At 35.5% G+C, this 17,577-nt stretch overlaps 1 long non-coding RNA gene across 2 annotated transcripts; it reads left to right on the top strand.

Moving 5' to 3' along the window:
- The first annotated feature begins 1,666 nt into the window (after positions 1-1,666).
- On the top strand, positions 1,667-16,709 carry LOC128822201 (uncharacterized). 2 transcript variants are annotated; one of them, XR_008441395.1, is made up of 5 exons: positions 1,667-1,809; positions 3,868-3,946; positions 15,212-15,346; positions 16,117-16,170; positions 16,472-16,709. It is a non-coding gene; the product is annotated as an uncharacterized LOC128822201 (long non-coding RNA). The 2 variants fall into 2 exon arrangements; XR_008441394.1 differs by lacking the exon at positions 1,667-1,809 and adding an exon at positions 2,088-2,482.
- The last annotated feature ends 868 nt before the right edge of the window (positions 16,710-17,577 follow it).

Here is a 17,577-nt window from a genome sequence, read left to right as displayed (position 1 = left end):
TTTAATTAAGGAAGCTTCAACTAAACTTTCTTTTTGCTTTAGTGTTTTTTATGCTACAGAATCAGATCTGTTCCCAGTGTGGTGGGAGTTTTTGGGTTTTCTTTGGTGGGGCTTTTTTTTTCATTTGTTTGTTTGTTTGCTCATTTTGTTGTTTGCTGGGGAGGAGGGGGAGAGGAGTTGTTTGTTTGTTTAGTGGGGGGTTTTATGTTTGCTTGGTTTTGGGGTGTTGTTTTTTTTTTTTTATTATTGACGGCATTGTTGGTTTTGGGGTTTTGGGTTTTTGGTCTGGTTTGGGTTTTTGTTGGTTTTTTTTGTATGTGTGTCATATATATGTCTATAATCTATAATGGAAGTAGAAGGAAACCTTTTTATTTATTTCCCTGAACATAGAGTAAATTTATTTGGTGCTCTGCCTCAACACAGTTAAACTTTATTCTTAATCACATAATGTAGCAAATGATATTTGATCTATGACTTCTGGTTATCTCTAAACAGAACCATTCCATCTATGAAAACGGTTGTCAGTTCTATACTTAGATTTTTTTATATTCTCCAGTTCTTCATCAGTAACAACATATTAAACAAAAACCTTGAAGTAAAACTCTCATAATCTGATAGATCAAAACTTAAAGTGTTTTTAAAGCTTTACTTTTTGGAAGGTTTATTTTGTTCATTATGGTGTTTTAAACTGCAAACTGTTAAAATGAAAGTGAAAAATAATTAGGGAAAAACCCCAAAACCAACACAAATCAGGAAAGATTGACAAAGAAAACTGTGATAATAATAACTCAATGTGTTTAATTAGAGACCAAGTTTTATAGGTAAATCCAGTTAATTCTGTCAATTGCTTTTTTTTTTTTTTTCCAGTTGCATACCAAATATGTAGAGAAAGGATTATAGATAACAGCTCAGTTGAAAAGTGCTCTCACCCTTTGAAATTCAGCAGGGCTGTGTCCTCCTCGTGCTGCATGATCCTTTTGCCTTTCCCATGGTTTCTTGTTGGAATTTTTAAAGTATTCTCTGTAGCCCAAAGACTTGTGAAATTTTTATGATCAGTTCAGCTTTGCTCCTCAGTCAGCTGAAGATCATCCCAGAAAATGTCATCTTTGCCAAGAAATCTTTGCTTCTTTGTTTAGTTTAGGTTTAGTTTGGGTTTTTTTGTTGGTTTCAGTTTTATCTCTTGGTTTGATGGCTTGGGGTTCTTTGGTTGGTTGGTTGGTTTTGTCTGTTTGTGTGGTTTAGTTTGTTTGTTTGTTTTTGGGTTTGGGGTATTTTTGTGTTGTTGCTTTCTTTTGGTTGTCTAGTTGTTTGTCCTTAAAGAAAGGTCAAAGCAGCACAGGAATGTACAGGAATTCCTGAACTCATAGAAGAAAATTAAAGCCTGCCATGATTGTGTCAGAAACGTGTTGCCCTTCCTATGCATACATAGGAGTGACTTCTTAAAACCAGGCAAAGAAAAGAATTCACAGAATGACCAGGTTGGAAGAGACCTTCAAGACCATCGAGTCCAGCCCATGCCCCAACACCTCAACTCAACCATGGCACCCAGTGCCACATCCAGGCTTTTTTAAAACACATCCAGGGATGGCGACTGCACCACCTCCCCGGGCAGACCATTCCAGAACTTTATCACCCTTTCTGTAAAAAACTTTTCCCTAATATCCAACCTATATTTCCCTTGGAGCAGCTTGAGACTGTGACCTCTGGTTCTGTCAGTGCTGCCTGGAGAAAGAGACCGACCCCACCTGGCTACAGCCACCTTTCAGGAAGAGACACTGTCAGTGCTCCAGTGATCCCTTATTTCACCAGGTATAAGTCTCACCTTCCAAAAAGCCTTATTCCCTCATTTCAGCTCACACCAAGAATTAGATCAGCTGAAGCAGATGGGAGAAGCTGGAGTTTTCCTACATAGGACAAAATTTCTGGCCTCCCTGCTGGAGCAGGCAGGTCAGCCTGCCACCAGGCCCTGCTTCGCCTCGCCCTCACCGAACCCAGCATTCTCCATCCCGTTTCTTCCTGCAATAACAGCTGTAATATTTGAAATTTGAAATTCTCATGCTTCATGGCAGATTTTTAGTTGGTTTTTCAAAAAAAAAGGAAACCCATTCAGCTGGAGACATTCACAACCCTGACCAGCGGCGTAGGGATGGGCGCTCAGAGGCCCCAGCTTTTACACTCAGGGAGTCCACTGCCCCATAGCCACACTGGCTGGAGCAGAGGGTCAGGTCTGAAGAGAAAAAGTGGTCTTGACTGAAATTCTGAAGCTGCAAAGTGTTCCTGACTGTCTGAAAAACCTGAAGGTGCAAGGGGGTCTTGATTGTCTGAAAAATTTGCCCTCAGCTAGTCCACATCATCTACCACTTGTCTGCATTGAATAACACTTGACCTAGGCCTGGCCTGATGCAAACAGCCTGACAGAATTAATTCTGTGTTGTGAGTGATTTACAATACAATGCTGACAGTATTTGCTGCGTGCCTTGAGGTGAGGAAAAAAAGGAAAGTTTGGGTAATTGGCCATGCAAGCAGATTTTGCAGGGTGCTGTCAGAAAACAAGGTGATCTGCAGAGGGGCAAACCTTGGGTGGTCACCTCCTTCACCTCTTGAAGCCAGACTTCACAAGAAACTATTTATTTAAAACACTGTCCAAAAGTATATTTATGGATGTTACAAAAAAAAAAAAAAAAAAAAAAGAAAAAAGAAAAAAAAGAAAGAAAAATTGCACTTCAGAAGCATCCAAAGGCTGACTGGAGACAGATGCAATGTTTACAGATACAAAAAAGTCATAAAAACTTGTAAATATTTTAATTTAAAGTGCAAATTCAACACAGGTACCGATCTATAAAAATGAGGTGAATATGCTGAGGCACAAAATGAGTTGAATGTTTTTAACCCTAGAGTAGTGAATTCCAGAACCAAACTTAACAATATTTAAGATCTTTGTCACAGGTTTGCTATTTTTATATACTGCAATGTAAGTGTCACAAACAGATATTCGGGTTTAAAATATCTTTTTTTCAGTTTATGGCTTTACTTAAAATCTGAATCTGTCTCAGATGAATTCTGGCTGTGAAGATAAAGTTGAGTATTTTGAATGCACTTTTGAGATCTGTATTACTCAGCATGGGATAAAGAATGTGAAAAAAATCTGGAATACAAGAATATTTTTGGAGCTGAATGCTTTAATTCTTAGTTTGTGAAGAACTTGCCCACAGTTTGGTTCCTATTTTAATTTCAATGGAACTTGTAAATTTTAGAAAACAATCTAACATCTTAAAAAAAAAAAAAAAATTCTATCCAGTACTGCATAATAATCACATTCTGAGGTTTCTTTATAAATGTAAGGTAAAATAGTGATTTCTGTCTATGAAACAAAAATTGAGATAAAAAATTGTATTAGCAGACATTTGTGTACACTAATATTTCATTCATAATTTAAGAGTCCTGAAGTAAAGGAGACTAAAAATCTCATTTATCATTTATGTCCAATCCTGTGATCATGTCTGACACTCTAAAAACATGTAATATTGTGGGCAGATCTGTGTGAGTCACAAAACTTTTCTTCTTGTTTGTAAAGTTGATGTGATAGAGTATCTGATATGCCTGACCCAGGGTGATCTAGTTAAAAAAAAAAATAGGAAAATGAAACCAAATTTTTTACAGTGTCTTCACACACACATGCAAAAACAAGGAATTTGATAGAGAATGAAGAATGAGAGTTAAAAATTACTTAAACTCTTGCTGCTGTCTAAAATTTAATCCCTATGGTGGAAGCATAAGTACTGTGACCTCTGGAATGTGCTGAATAATACAGGTTTGTTTGTTTTTTTTTTTTTTTTTTGATGATGTAGCATTGCCTTCCTTTCACAGAGCATCCTCACCAGGACTGTGGCTTTGCTTGCCTTTCACATCTGTTACCTCCTGAAGCTGTGGAACAGAGCATATGCAGGTGAAGTTGTTTTCAAGCTGCATAAAATATTGTCTCTCCAATGCGCAGTAATTTGCTTTTACTTTTATGCTGCCTTAAGTTGCAGACTTTGCTAGGTGAAAAAAAGAAAAAAAAAAGGCTAAAAATACTCAGAATTTTCAGTGAAACTGTAAAAAGAATGACATCAATGCAAGTAATTACTGAGCATGAAGTACATTGCTTATCTTACTCTCTCAGAAATCAGGTGCCGAGAAAATTTCCCCATTCCATACATTTGGTGTTCCAAAAAAGTATTCTGCTCATAAAAACACTATGGGTCTCCAGTGACACTAAAGCTTAATGTTGCAAAAATACGGTTCTTTGAAATGCACTGAGGCCATTGCCTGGTTTTATGTGTCCCTTCCTTCACTTCCTTTTCCCAGCAGAGGCTGATTTTCCTTTAGCAAGATCAAGCTGGAATGTAAATGTTTATTAAGTGCATATTCCAGCCTTGCAGTCAGAGGGGAACTGCTGCATCTTGGTTACTTGGTAGGTGCCTTTGTATCAGAAACTGCTTTTGCCAAGGACTGCCTGTAATGAAGGAGCCAATGACCTGTAAATTATAACTAAAATGTTCAAGTTGGTCTTGCAGATGGATGCTTTTGATTATGGTCTACAGTATCCAAAGTTCAATTTCTATTTAAAGCAAGGAGCTTTAAGGTTCTTTGAATGTATGTGGGTTCTTGTGGCTTTTTTTTTTTTCCCTTTTTTTTTAAGATTTGATATTTAAATGCATTAAACAAATATTTCTGCTTTAAATTTTCATTGAGAACGTATATACAAGTAATTATGCAAGTTCACTGGCTATTTGCTGTATCAAAACAAGTAACCATGCAAAAGACAGAAGAAAAACCAAGCACAACCCTAAAAGTACAGCTGGAACCAGTAAAACTGCAGAACCCATCTTAAAAATATTTGTGACCTTTGCACAATTTATGTCCTGTTCTTATTAAATTTCGCTAATTTTGCAGGAGACTCCTAATTTTTAGAATGTAGATGCAGAGTTGTAAACAACTCGTGCTTTTGATCTGTTTCCCAATTTAATTAAGAATTCATAAGCATCCAGAGAAAAGTACAGCCAGCTAGAGGCAAGTCTACACCTTTATTTTCCTCCCTCTTATGTAAAAACAACCAGGTACACATGCAGTAGGACATTCAGAGGGTTAAATGTGGTTAGCAAGCATTCCATTACAAAAGAGGGAGAAAGAAAGGAAGATGATAGGACCAGAGAAGCTTATGGAATCAGAAGAAATTACTCTGGAAAGTCCAAGTCAAATTCAAAAAATTACTGGAAAATACAGTGCCGTGGTTTAGTTGACATGGGCTGATAAGTCAAGCATTGAGCTTGGTGATTGCAGAGGTCTTTTCCAACATAAATGCTTCTATGATTTTCTGAAACTGCCTCTGAGATCAAAAAGAATTAATGCTACAGAGATGTTATGTTCTGGATGTGGCTGAAAAGCACAGAAGGAGAAGTCAGAGGCACTATAAAATAAAATAATTTTTTTACATGTTGTGTCTTTTTCAAACTTTTTTAAAAGTTATTTCAGCATATTAATGTTATTTGAATAACGTTGCATCCTAATGGTGGGATAAAGATGGATGGGAGAAGCCACAGGAAAACCTTTGAAAATGTTTTAAAAATTCTTTTCATTACGTCCAGTAAGGATACCAAATAATGGTGAACAAAATGTAAGTCTAATTTATCACAGTCCATCAGGCAAAATGTTTGTCAAGTATGCTTTTAGAACTTTCACAGAACAACAGAATGTTTTTCCTCACAATTATTATTAAAGAAAAAAATTGAATGGCGAGTACAGGACAAACAAAAGGTGAGAGATTGAGAATTACCTGGAAATAGGAAAAGACAATCAGATATTCAAATTTAAAGGGAGAAAGCATTAATACTTTGCCTAAATCTCATTATAATAAGTCCAATGCTATTTGTTTAGCCAAGTTCAAAAAAAGTCTTCAGCTAAATTCATACATGCATTTAAGAACATATACTGGGTCTAATCAAAAGAAATTCTCAGTCATCCAGATTCTGATTGATAGTCAAGTTTCCTTTTGCATGAAAAGTGTCTTCTGTCAAGGCTAAAAAGAAATATTTTCCTGCAATAATTATGTCTCCTTTAAACACTACTTATTTATTTTAATGAAAGAATTTGGAGGCAAATTATGTTTTTGATATTAGTAACTTGTTTTATTGTTCTGGTTTGTTTGTGTTTAAACAACAAAAGCTACAATTCAGAAATCATGAGAGGAATCTGAAGTGTTCCTCAAACACAGACAAGTCCCTATAAAACCAGTCCTATATGTTTGTACATTTAGGCCAAAATGCATAATGAAAAACACCCTGCCTGCATTTGAAAAGGTGATTAACTGAGCATTCTGTTACACTGCAGAGCATTCTCAGCTTATGAAGCGAGGCAAAACCTCAACATGTGGAATTTATGTAAATCTTAAGGAAAATTCCCTTAGGAAAAAAACTAAAGGAAATTTGCACCCCATGAATCTGTGACATAGGAATCCCTAATTTCTGTGGTTTCATTATTCTGTCTGTTATACTGCACTCACACAGATTCCCTACAGTGAAACAGGGTGAAACAAAATCAGTGAATGGTCTTTTATACACTCCACAAAGAGATGTGAATCCACAGCTGTTCCCCAAAGATGATGAATCTGGAAACAATTAGGATGCATTTTCTCTGCTGCATGTTCTGCTTCAAGAAGCTCTCTTTGTGGTGGGAAGGTATTGTGACATCAGGCATATCTAGAAACTGCACAGTAGAGGATCCAACACCACTCCCTTTCCTTTTCATCCAAGCTGGATTTTGTCATGGTTTTGTTCCTTCATGCTTTGTTTCCTCATACTCCATTGTAGCCTAGCAAAAATCACATTCTCTCTTGTGTTTGTGTTTCAACTGATAGAGCTAATATTTTTTTTTCTTTTTTCCCCTTTTTTTTTTCTTTTTTTTTTTCCCTTTTTTTTTTTTTAATTGCATTTCTTGTGGTGGAATATATATTTTAAATGTCTATCCTAAGTAATGCAGTTTTCATCTTTGTGTAATTTTTGAACTGCTAAGGTAAAGAACGGACAAATTTGCCCAGGCTGGTACCAAATATGTGTAATCTGAGGTACAGAGGGAAAGTTTTTTACAGCCACTTAGTTCCTCTCTACGCCATTATTGAACATTTGCAGTTTAGAATGTTAGATTTAAAAAAAAAAAAAAAAAAAAACAAAAAACCAAAGCTCCTGGAAATATAAAAATGTCTAAAAGTGGCTAGGAGGCTGCTTACTACTATTTAAGTTGTTTCATTTTAGCACTTTATGGACCACAGACAGCAACATTCCAAAAATCCTACATGGGTTAACAAACTTTATGTCACTTCTGGGACTCCATTGTGCAGTTTCAACAGCAGTCAACAACTGGACGTGGTCAAACAGCTGCTAGGAAACAGAGATGGAGAAATTAAGAAATTGACTCTACTAGAATACACTTCAAATTAACTGAATTAACCCCAAACTGGCCCAGGATTTAAGCGGAGGAAGCTTGTACCCCAAACAGGACACACCCAGTGATTTTTTTTCCCCATTTTTTAATGATCAGTTCATAGATAATAAAAAAATAAAAAATTAATTATGTTACAGTTCATGCAGATTTTCACTCAACTAAAATTTTCTTCTACCTCAACAATTACTTTTGACTAATGTCACTAGGGGAACTATTAAAATTCATTTCATGCTGCATCAGGTATGAAATTCCACTTTATAAGACAGGAGTTTTCCAAAGCTAAATGATACTAGACTAATGTGATTTTTTTTTTTTTTCCTAGACACAGTGCTGTAGATCTAATCTTTGTGAACTTAGATAAAAACAATGTAATATTTACTGTGCAGGAATAGCATCAATATAAATACTGGGGAAATCAAAATGGAGGTTATATTATCCTGAATGAACAAAAAACCTCTCAGCTACAAAAAGTTAATAAAATTAAGGATGGAAATTGGTACCAGTGCTGTAGAAGAAAAGAAAGCAAGGTCCGTTCTCTCCAGTTTTTTTAATGAAAAAACCAATGAATCACCATTGCCTAAGTTACAGGAAATCTCGTGGGATTAGATTTCTTCTTTATTGAGAGCTAAAAGTGGAGCTCGTGCTGAACCAGTATTTATTTCAAATAACTGCTTACAAAAGGTTTCAGTTAACTTTGCTGAAGTTATCCAGTGTAGTTCAGACACTCCTGAGCACTTAACAAATCCATGTATTTCAGATGGGGGGTTTGTTTATTTGTTTCTTTGTTTTTTGCTTCTTTCCTTTCTTCATAAAGGAAATGCTTTAAGAGTACAACAGGGATAAATATTTTTCCCTCTAACAAGGAAACTTTTCCTGTGTTAACACTAAGACTCAAAGGCTTAGTGTGACAATATATTTTCATTGTATTTCTTCAAAAAGCAAGGCAAAATACCATAAAATTTTCTCCTGCTCATCTGTGACAAGGAACTTGTAAAAGGCTGTGCTTATTTACTTCTACCTTTAATACAAGTAGTTTTAGGCAGAAGCCACTTCCGTTTATGGATACAGCACCCTTAATTTTATTTCTAAAGATTTGCCTTTAGTTTTCAGAAGGAAAACTTAAGAATTCAATAAACTAGATTTTAAGAAAGCTACCTGTTAAAAAATGCTTATTTGACAGCAATATAATAAGGACCAGTTACAGCTATAATATGTAAGCTGTTACTCATAATTAATAATGAGCTTACAAAAATAGTGGTATGGAAGTGGCAGAATCATTTGAGTTATTTATTGGAATAAAATATTCAGCTTGTAATGTAGGCCAAGGTTAAGCTGTAATAACTCTATCAATATGGTAGCAGCATAATAGAGTAATGCTCATAAAGATTTGATGTAAATTTAGATGTATAATTAGGGCAGACTGTAAGAATTATATGCCTGACAATTTAATCAGATACAGTCCAGGTGGTACTTAAAAGGGAACAGGTAAAGAATCTGTATTAATTTATATGAAAGTTTAAAAATAATTAACAGTGTGCCCATTCTTTGCAGGAAATTATCAAACACTTCCTAGAAAAAAAGATAAAGCCAACTCTAAAACAAAAATGGCAAAAAGTTCGTTAAACTTCTGTGGTTTATGATGTGATGGGATGCAACAACCTTCACTACACAGTTTTTGGGGTCTTTCTTGTCCTATTTATGGAAAAAAAAAAAAAAAAAACAAAACAACAAAACAAACAAAAACCCCCACATTAAATTAAATTATTCCAGGATTGTTTCCTTCTCCTGTCTGTGGAAATTATCTTCTTGGCTAATGGACTGTTGTCTTTTGAGTGATGGCTTCTAATGTCCTGACAGCTACACAGAGAAATTATCCAAACAAAGACAAGGTCAACAGCATTTCAATAGGTACCAAAAGACCTATGATTTAGCCAAATCACTTTTAATCTCTCATGTAAGAAGTTTAACAACTAAAAAAAAAACGCTGTTCCCTGGAAGGAAAAATACCTATTTTATCAGGAACTATTTTTTTTTGTTTGGTTCTGCGGTTTTTTTGTTTTTGTTTGGGGTTTTTTGTGGGTGTTTTTTGGGTTTTTTTTGGTCTTTTTTTGGTGATTTAGGGTTTTTTGTTTATTTTATGTTTTGTTTTTTTCTTTTGTGATACTCCTAGAAATAAGCACCAAAGTATTTTCAATCACCAGAACACAAAGTTTCATAAAGTAAAGATTATGAAAAACTGCTGCCATTAGAGCCATTATTTCAATATTACTTTCAGTATGTGATTGGAGAAATGGAAGCCCTTGTCTGAACAAAAATAACACATAGTTATTTTCAAAATAAGAAAGATTGATTGATCGATTTATATGTTTATCTGATGGGTCTCTGTCTCTCAAATTGTAAGGCAAGTGAACATTTTGGTTTAGAACAGCCTACCTCACTCAAAAAGGTTCAGGACACTAACTTTTAAAAAAACTGAATTTTCACAGATTTTTGTGACCTTCCTTATGTCATCAATCTCTTTACTGATTATGGGGAATATCTGAACATCATACAGTACATTATCTAGAATTTTGACACAGGTCAAAAACACATTTGCCACATTTGCTTTTCTGAGACATATATTCTATGTCACTAGGCAGTGGTCCTGAAGTGTAATTTTTTTTATAATTTTCCTCCTTGATTCCTTACTTCTCCTGAGCAATTAATTTAAATAAAAATTGTGGTCTGAGCTGAATAAAGAGGCATAGTCTGTGCTTGGAGATTGTTTATTTTTTCCCCAAGTCCAGACCAAAAAAAAAAAAAAAAGGATCTCTCTTGCACACATTTGCTGCTTCAAACCCAGCCATAAATTACTTTATTTTACCAATTCATTGTACACTGATATTTTCCTGAGATTGTGGACCTGTGATTGTCATGACAGTGCAGGTTTTGTTCAGTACTACAGAATATTTTTACAGACCTCTTTTCTGGTTTCTCAGCAGATTTCATCTTATTCCACTCAGTCTGAGGTGGTGCCAAGTACTTTCACCTTGTTTTCAGCTTATTTTACTTTTTATGTAAGAAGGTCTGAAAGAGAAAAGGCCTATAATGACTTTCTAAGAGAATATACCCATCTGAATCACTCTGTTGGGCTGCCATTAAAAAATAAAATCTGGTGTGGTAGAGGTGGCCTCAATATTACTTTTAATATTTTTTTTTTCCCCATATCCTGTCGTAAAGATGTGCTAAAAACAAGAATATGGTTGCCTCTTCTCTCAAGCAGGTGAAAATAACTTCGAAGAGTGCACCTCAAATTGCAAGAGAGAACTAGATAGACAATTCAGAAATAAATTTATTTGATTTATGATACACATGGCTTGTTATCAGCAAAGGGAGAAAGATGGGACAATATTTTTAAACTGGTGTTTTGATATTTTGCACAATTTAGAAACAATATAAGGAACTTTTTAGAGCAAATGCCAATCAAAACAAGTGTCTGATGAAAGGATTTTGGGAAATTAATTGAAGATTTGCAATGAAGTTTTTTGTGATTATATAATTATATGTGAAAGACAAATGACTTAGAAATGTCAAAATTTATACTTTCCCCAAGTCCTAAAATATTTTTTAAAAACTCTCTCTGATCACCTAAAATTTACATAAAAATTTGTCTGGGGTAGGTTTCAGCATTTCTAGGGTAGGTCTCAACATTTAACCTCAAGTGATGAATCACCTCCAATGAGCTTTATTTCATGTCAAAAGGTTCAAAACAACTGGGTAGTAAATTTTTAATCTTTTTTCAGAAAAATATTTGGGAAAGACATAACACCATGAGGCACTTCTGAGCACAAAAAACCAATAGATGACAAGAAGTTGAAGATACATAACATGGATTGGAAATAAATTTGGTAATTTATGCATTTTAACAACAAAATCTACCATTTTAACAGAACACCTGAACTGTAGAGTGTTCTGGGTTGCTGAATATTTTTGAACACGTATTGAATTTGTCTTTTCTTTCTAAAGCTAATACTTTATTTCAGTTCAGGAAAATACAAAGGCCTGGTTTTGTACAAGAGTTAATTTTGATATCTTGTAGTTGTAAGATCTATGAATCACAATAAAATGTTTCACTTGAAGAACTTCTCAATTACTGAAAGTGTATTTAGTTTGTGTTGCACTGTTAAGTTTACTTCAATGTCAGGTTTCAGATCAACAACTTCTAGGGATTTGGGACATACAGGGAAGAAATTGCATATGTTCATTTAGGTGAACTTTATCTCTTACATCAGAATCATGGTAAAACCCTTTACCAGAAAGGGTAAAAAAATAAAAAGAAAATAATTGATTTCTTGTTACAATTAGAGTGAGTTCCTGTAATCACAATATTGAAAACTCCCCCACAGCATCTCGATCTTAAAAGAGCCTTCATCACAGCTTTCATTATTATGCCTTAGAGGAATAAATATTCAATAAACTCACACAGATTATTAATAAGAATTTCAGCAAAACAATTTGCTAACACAACCAGGTAAATCAACCAAATGTCAGGCAAAAGTAGCAAGGCAAACTCAGTGCCCTGGTAAAGAGAGTGAATTTTTACTTAGTTCCCAATACAATCTCTTATTTCAGAGGTATATCACAATGGTTTTAAAAAAACAAAAAAAAGGCCAAGTCTTTATTTTATTACCATTGCCAAGCTGTACTTCAAACAGAAAGACTTAAAAGTACATATTGGTTCTAGAATACTTTCACTAAAATGAAAATCAAAAATATTAATTACAGTGCTTATAAATTATCATATTGCTGGGGAAAAAAAAAAAAAAAGCCCAAACCTGTAGAGCCAGATGAAGCTACATTGTATTTCCTGTTAATTCTGAACAAAATAATCATAAATATGAGACTATTTAAATATTTTAGACTAGGTAAACATGATGAAAATGAGCTTCAAAACACAGATAAGTCCCCAGTCCAGGTATATAATACTTAAAAGCACTCTCTGTGGTAGGGAATTATACTTACTATGATGAAGACACAATAAGAAATTAATTCTTATTCTAGGTGTCTTTTTTTTTACCCATTCCTTCACAGGTTAAGTGTTGCCAAAACTGGAATTTAGAGTTCTGAAGCCAAATTAGATTTCTCTGTTTCTGATTCAAGTTTCAGCTTCTTTATTAAATAACAACAAATCATTTCCTCTGCAAAATAATTTTCAGTTTCAAGGAAAGAAACAAAGACTGTCTTATCTTTTAAGAAGAAATGTAATAGACTGTAAAATCGTTAAAGAAATTATTTTCTTGGATAATAGATTTAATTTTACATGGCAAACAGTTGTAGATCTTGTGAAGAGAAAAGGAATAACACTGTAATAAAACATTTCTGGAGTAGAATGCAATGCTGTGTGAAGAAATTAATAGATTTCATTCTGTTGGCATAAAATTTAACTGCTAATATTGTAAGATGTCATTATGAGTAGTAAAAAGGATGGTTTTTTTTAAATTCAGAGTAACATAGCAGATTAGAATTTACAGACTTTTTTTTACTAAATGTATCATCGGTTTGTAGTACTTTGCACTACTGTAATCACTGATACAATTATTGTCCCTGAAAGTGAGAGCAAAATAGAGTGGATACTGAACAGTCAAGACTTCTTAAAACTGATTTGAGCAATTATTGGATTTATTTTCAAGAGCTGGAGAGCACCAATCCCAGCAGATCACATGTGGTGCAGGCTTTCCCACCATAATATCCTCAGTTATTAGGTGCCCAAATACCCAAAAGAATTGCAAAACGGACAGACAGAAAGATAAGGGTTTTAGAAGTTCAGTCCTTCAGAATAAAACTTGCAAAAAAGCAAAGGTTTTCATGCATGTACTGTTTAGTGTGAAATTATCAAAGGATTATCAAAATATGTGTAAGTCTCTACATTTTTTTCTACAGTTTTCTTTTCAAAACAAGGAAGTATTTTAACTTTCCTGGTTTTTTTTGTGGGGGGGGGTTGGGGTTTTGGTTTTTTTTTGGGGTTTTTTTTTTTTTTGGTTTTTTTTTTTTTGGTTTTTTTTTTTGTTTTTAATGATAAATTTATCAGATATTTGATTTATAGGGTGCTTTCACTTAAGAAAGTTTCAAATGTAATAAATACTTATTTTTTAAAAGAGGTGGAACTGAAGGAATTAGACTGATTTTGATGATTGGATCCTGTGTATATACAAAACAGTTTTAAAGATGCATTGAGCTATGATGACACTATATTTTAATGGGATTATTTTACAGAGTGGTTAATTACTTTTCTTACATTTACAGGAATTCATTCCAGTTTATTCATTAACAAGATTGAACATGCTCTTCATTTATATTTTCTGTTCCCTTTTTTTGCCACTGAAAACTAAATATTTTCTTATATCTAACTCTAGCTTTATTCATGGTCTGTGTGTTACCCAGTTTTGATGATGATTATGATGATGATAATAGAAGAAGAAGAAGAAGAAGAAGAAGAAGAAGAAGAAGAAGAAGAAGAAGAAGAAGAAGAAGAAGAAGAAGAAGAAGAAGAAGAAGAAGGAGAAGAAGAAGAAGAAGAAGAAGAAGAAGAAGAAGAAGAAGAAGAAAGGATGAAGATGATGAATCTGAAAATAATTTACTTTAATATAACTTTTATAAAGAATTGGAAGATTTTCTTCCAGTATGTTTTAGGATTTTATTCATATACTGAGTATCTGGCACATTTACTGCTGATTTCATGGATTTCAAGCACGTGGAAACTGAGCCTGATGTTTTTGTGGATTCAGGCACCTGCTTTCTTGCACAGATCACATTTCTAAAATTTCACATTTTATGTAAATACTGTTCTATTTGATGTCATCCACCCCTTGACAGCTCACATCAAGAGCTTTGAAAATGATGAATTCTTGCTCACGGTTAGAAAACATGAAAATTCTTCTCACATTTCTGCTCACAGCTTGGCAACTCTGGTCACAGTTCAGGTTTATCTCAGAACCAGCTCCACAAAACACAGAATATTAAATATAGAGGCAAGTTTACAGCTTGTCTGCCATGATGTTTCATTCATGTAGTGCAATGAAATGGAAGATATAATCACAGTAAGAGTATAGACCTTAAATCCCCTTATTAATCCTAAAGGTCTTGACCTACACAAGTTTAAAGAGCTGCAGTCTTCAGGCAAAGTCCTCTACACTCCTGGAATGAGAAACAAGAGAGGTCCTGCTACAAAGATCCCAGCTGATACAAAAAGGAAAAAAAAAAAAAAAAAAAAAAAGGCAGAAAGAATAGCATATATTAAATTCTGAAAGAGGTAAGCCTAATCCATTTTTTTCTTAAGAGAGAGGTAAGAAAGAGGCTTAATGAGTCTCTCAGATAGAAACTCTGCTAGAACAAGTAAGAAGATCTTCTTTTATGTCTGCAACAACCATGAGAAAGAGGAAAATTAAGGCACAATTTGCCACTAAATGCAGCCATTTGACTGCAGTGTCAGCCTCTGTATTTAATGAAGCCTGCTCACTTTAGTTGTTCTTCCTGTAGAATTTTGCAGCCCTGTGGAAAAGTTCAGGCACATTTTACACCAAAACTGGCCTTTTGCAGCACTTCTGAGAGAAGGTGTGACTACTCAGATCTTGAAGCAAGCTACAATTTCTGTAAATAATAATGAATAGCAATAATAAGGATTAGTAAAACGTTACACTATTCCCTGTGCTTTAAACCACAACATATTTCTGTCCCTTTGTTCTTTTGATATTAGGACAACACACTTGAGCAAAGAGTAAGCCTTGTCTGAAGCTGTTGGTGTGAAAGTATCGAAGTGGAGATTAAAAAAAGATCTGTCTTGTATTCCAAATGCACTTTGCACTGTGATGAACCCAACCTACCATGCCAGGTCTTCCATTTCATTTTTTTTTTGTCACCTTCAATTTTACTTGCCCAGGGGATCCCCCCAGCAGCTGAGAGCACATCCATAGAACATGCCTTGGTATTGATTTGAAATTCCTGTCTCAGGGGCAAGACTTTTAAGACCAAAGTCCTGAAAGAGCACCTGAAAGAAAAAAAAAAAATATGTAAGATGGAGTGATTTTGAAGATCCACATGTTTTCATGCCATCAGCGTGCTTGTGTGAACAAATAAAAGCTGTCAGTGCACAAAAATATCATTATTTCTGCCCTACTTTCATACTTATTGAGGTATAACATGAAGTATTTAAAGTAATATGGACCACAAGAACAACTTAGTAAGCAGAAATTAAAAAAAAAATCATCTCTTCTTGGAAAAGAATGTGTAATATGTTAATCTAAAAGTCTTGTCTAATAATGCTAAAAATAAAAGCAACTTTTTTAGAGAGCTCATGAAAAACATTAGGAAAAATATATACCCTTACCCTTTTTGTCCTTTCTGCAAAGTCAAAAGGGCACATTCTCATATATCTATATATATGTGTGTGTGTGTGTGTGTATTTAAAAATAAATATAAACCCGCTGAAGTCAAATCCAGAATAAATGGCAAAACTGATTAAAAAGTAGCCTGAAAGGCACTTAAAATATCCTTATACAAAGGATGGTTAGTTAGCATTGAAATAAATTCATACAAATGGAATTTAACAGTAGCGTTCATCCTTACTGTTGTTTTTAAACTATTCTTGTGTCTGTTTTTCAGAAATATTCAAGACTCTATTACTGCTGACTTTATGATCTTAAACTGAGATTGGAGGTATTTGGAAACTATAATAACTTGCAAACAAAAACTAGCTGTTGTGAAATAAGTTTAGCAATGTGGATTTCAGAGAGGTGACAAGCAGAGATTATACTATTATTATATTGTCAAAAGAACAATATATACCACATTCTTCCCTATTTTCTTATTTTTGCTTTTCATGTTTGGGTTGTTTTTTTCATAATTATTAATCACTGCCTGTTTATCAGCATCTCCCCTTCAATAATAATTTTTGTTTCTTCCCAATTTCACACATAATAGAGGTCTTACACATTATTATGCATTTTATTATTTACAGAAATAGGAAGGAGATGAGAGGAGATGGGCTGCAAATACCTTGGACATGAAGAAAGCTGAGCTCATGCAATGCTGGAAATGAGAGAAAAGGAGAATTTATAATTGCACAGCCCAAGAGTAAAACTTCAACAGCTCTTAGCAACTGTGTAGACATGAAAATCAATCACCAACAGTAGCTCTGTCCTTAGGAAAGCTGGGTTCATTATACCCAGCTCTTACAGAACATTAATTCTGTCTTAGAGGGATTTACTGGATCTACCTCTACCAATAAATAAAATAGACCAAAGCGGCTGCGCGTTATTTTTCTCGGCCCCGGTCGGCTCCCGAGCGCCCGGCTTGGGCGCCTCGGCTTCTCGTTGGGGTCGGTGCTTTGCCACTACTCCCGGGCGCTTCTGCTGCCGTGCTCCGGGGCGGGCTGGCCACACGCTGGAAGGAAACAAAGAGGCAGGAAATTCGTCCAAATCCGTCCGCGTGGCGGCCGGGCGCTTTATTGGCCGCGAGAGCCGCGATGGAGAAGCCGCGGCCCGCTCCCAACCTCGCGTGGACGAATCTGGCGGCGGGGCTGGGGCGGGAGCGGGAGGATACAGGGGTGGGACAGGGATGACGGGGAGTCCTCCCCGCCCAATGAATACAGACGCCGTGGCGGTGACGTGGAGGCGGCGACCAACGGGAACACGGCGGGGGCGGACACGAGGCTTCGGGGCGAGTGGGACCGCGGGGATGGGGTGACGGGCACGGAATCCTCAGGAGTTGGCAGGGAGTGGTTACAAGAGTGACGGGGGGAAGCTCCAATGGTGGGCAGCCCGGAGCTAGCCACGGTGCGGGGGGGGAAAACCGTGGGGGGATGCACGGGGGTACAGAGAACCGGCAAACTAACAAAGATCAGAACCCCTAATCTGAACCCAAACCCAGGATGCAACAGACCAAGGCTTTTTTTCTCTGTCCAGAATGGACAAGTTGCACAGGTTTTGTTCAGGAAATTAAAATTTTGTTCCTCCCCAAATGTACCTGAGCTAGCACCATTTGATGGGACTCTCCTGTGCCCAGGAATTTCTTGGGAGAGGGATGGCTGAGACATCAAAACTGCCTCCATCTCAATAAGTCAGA

The sequence above is a fragment of the Vidua macroura genome, chromosome Z, assembly GCF_024509145.1.
Source record: "Vidua macroura isolate BioBank_ID:100142 chromosome Z, ASM2450914v1, whole genome shotgun sequence".
Lineage (NCBI taxonomy): Eukaryota > Metazoa > Chordata > Aves > Passeriformes > Viduidae > Vidua > Vidua macroura.
The sequence above is the reverse complement of the archived record's forward strand: the minus strand, read 5'-3'. Positions and strand labels throughout refer to the sequence as shown.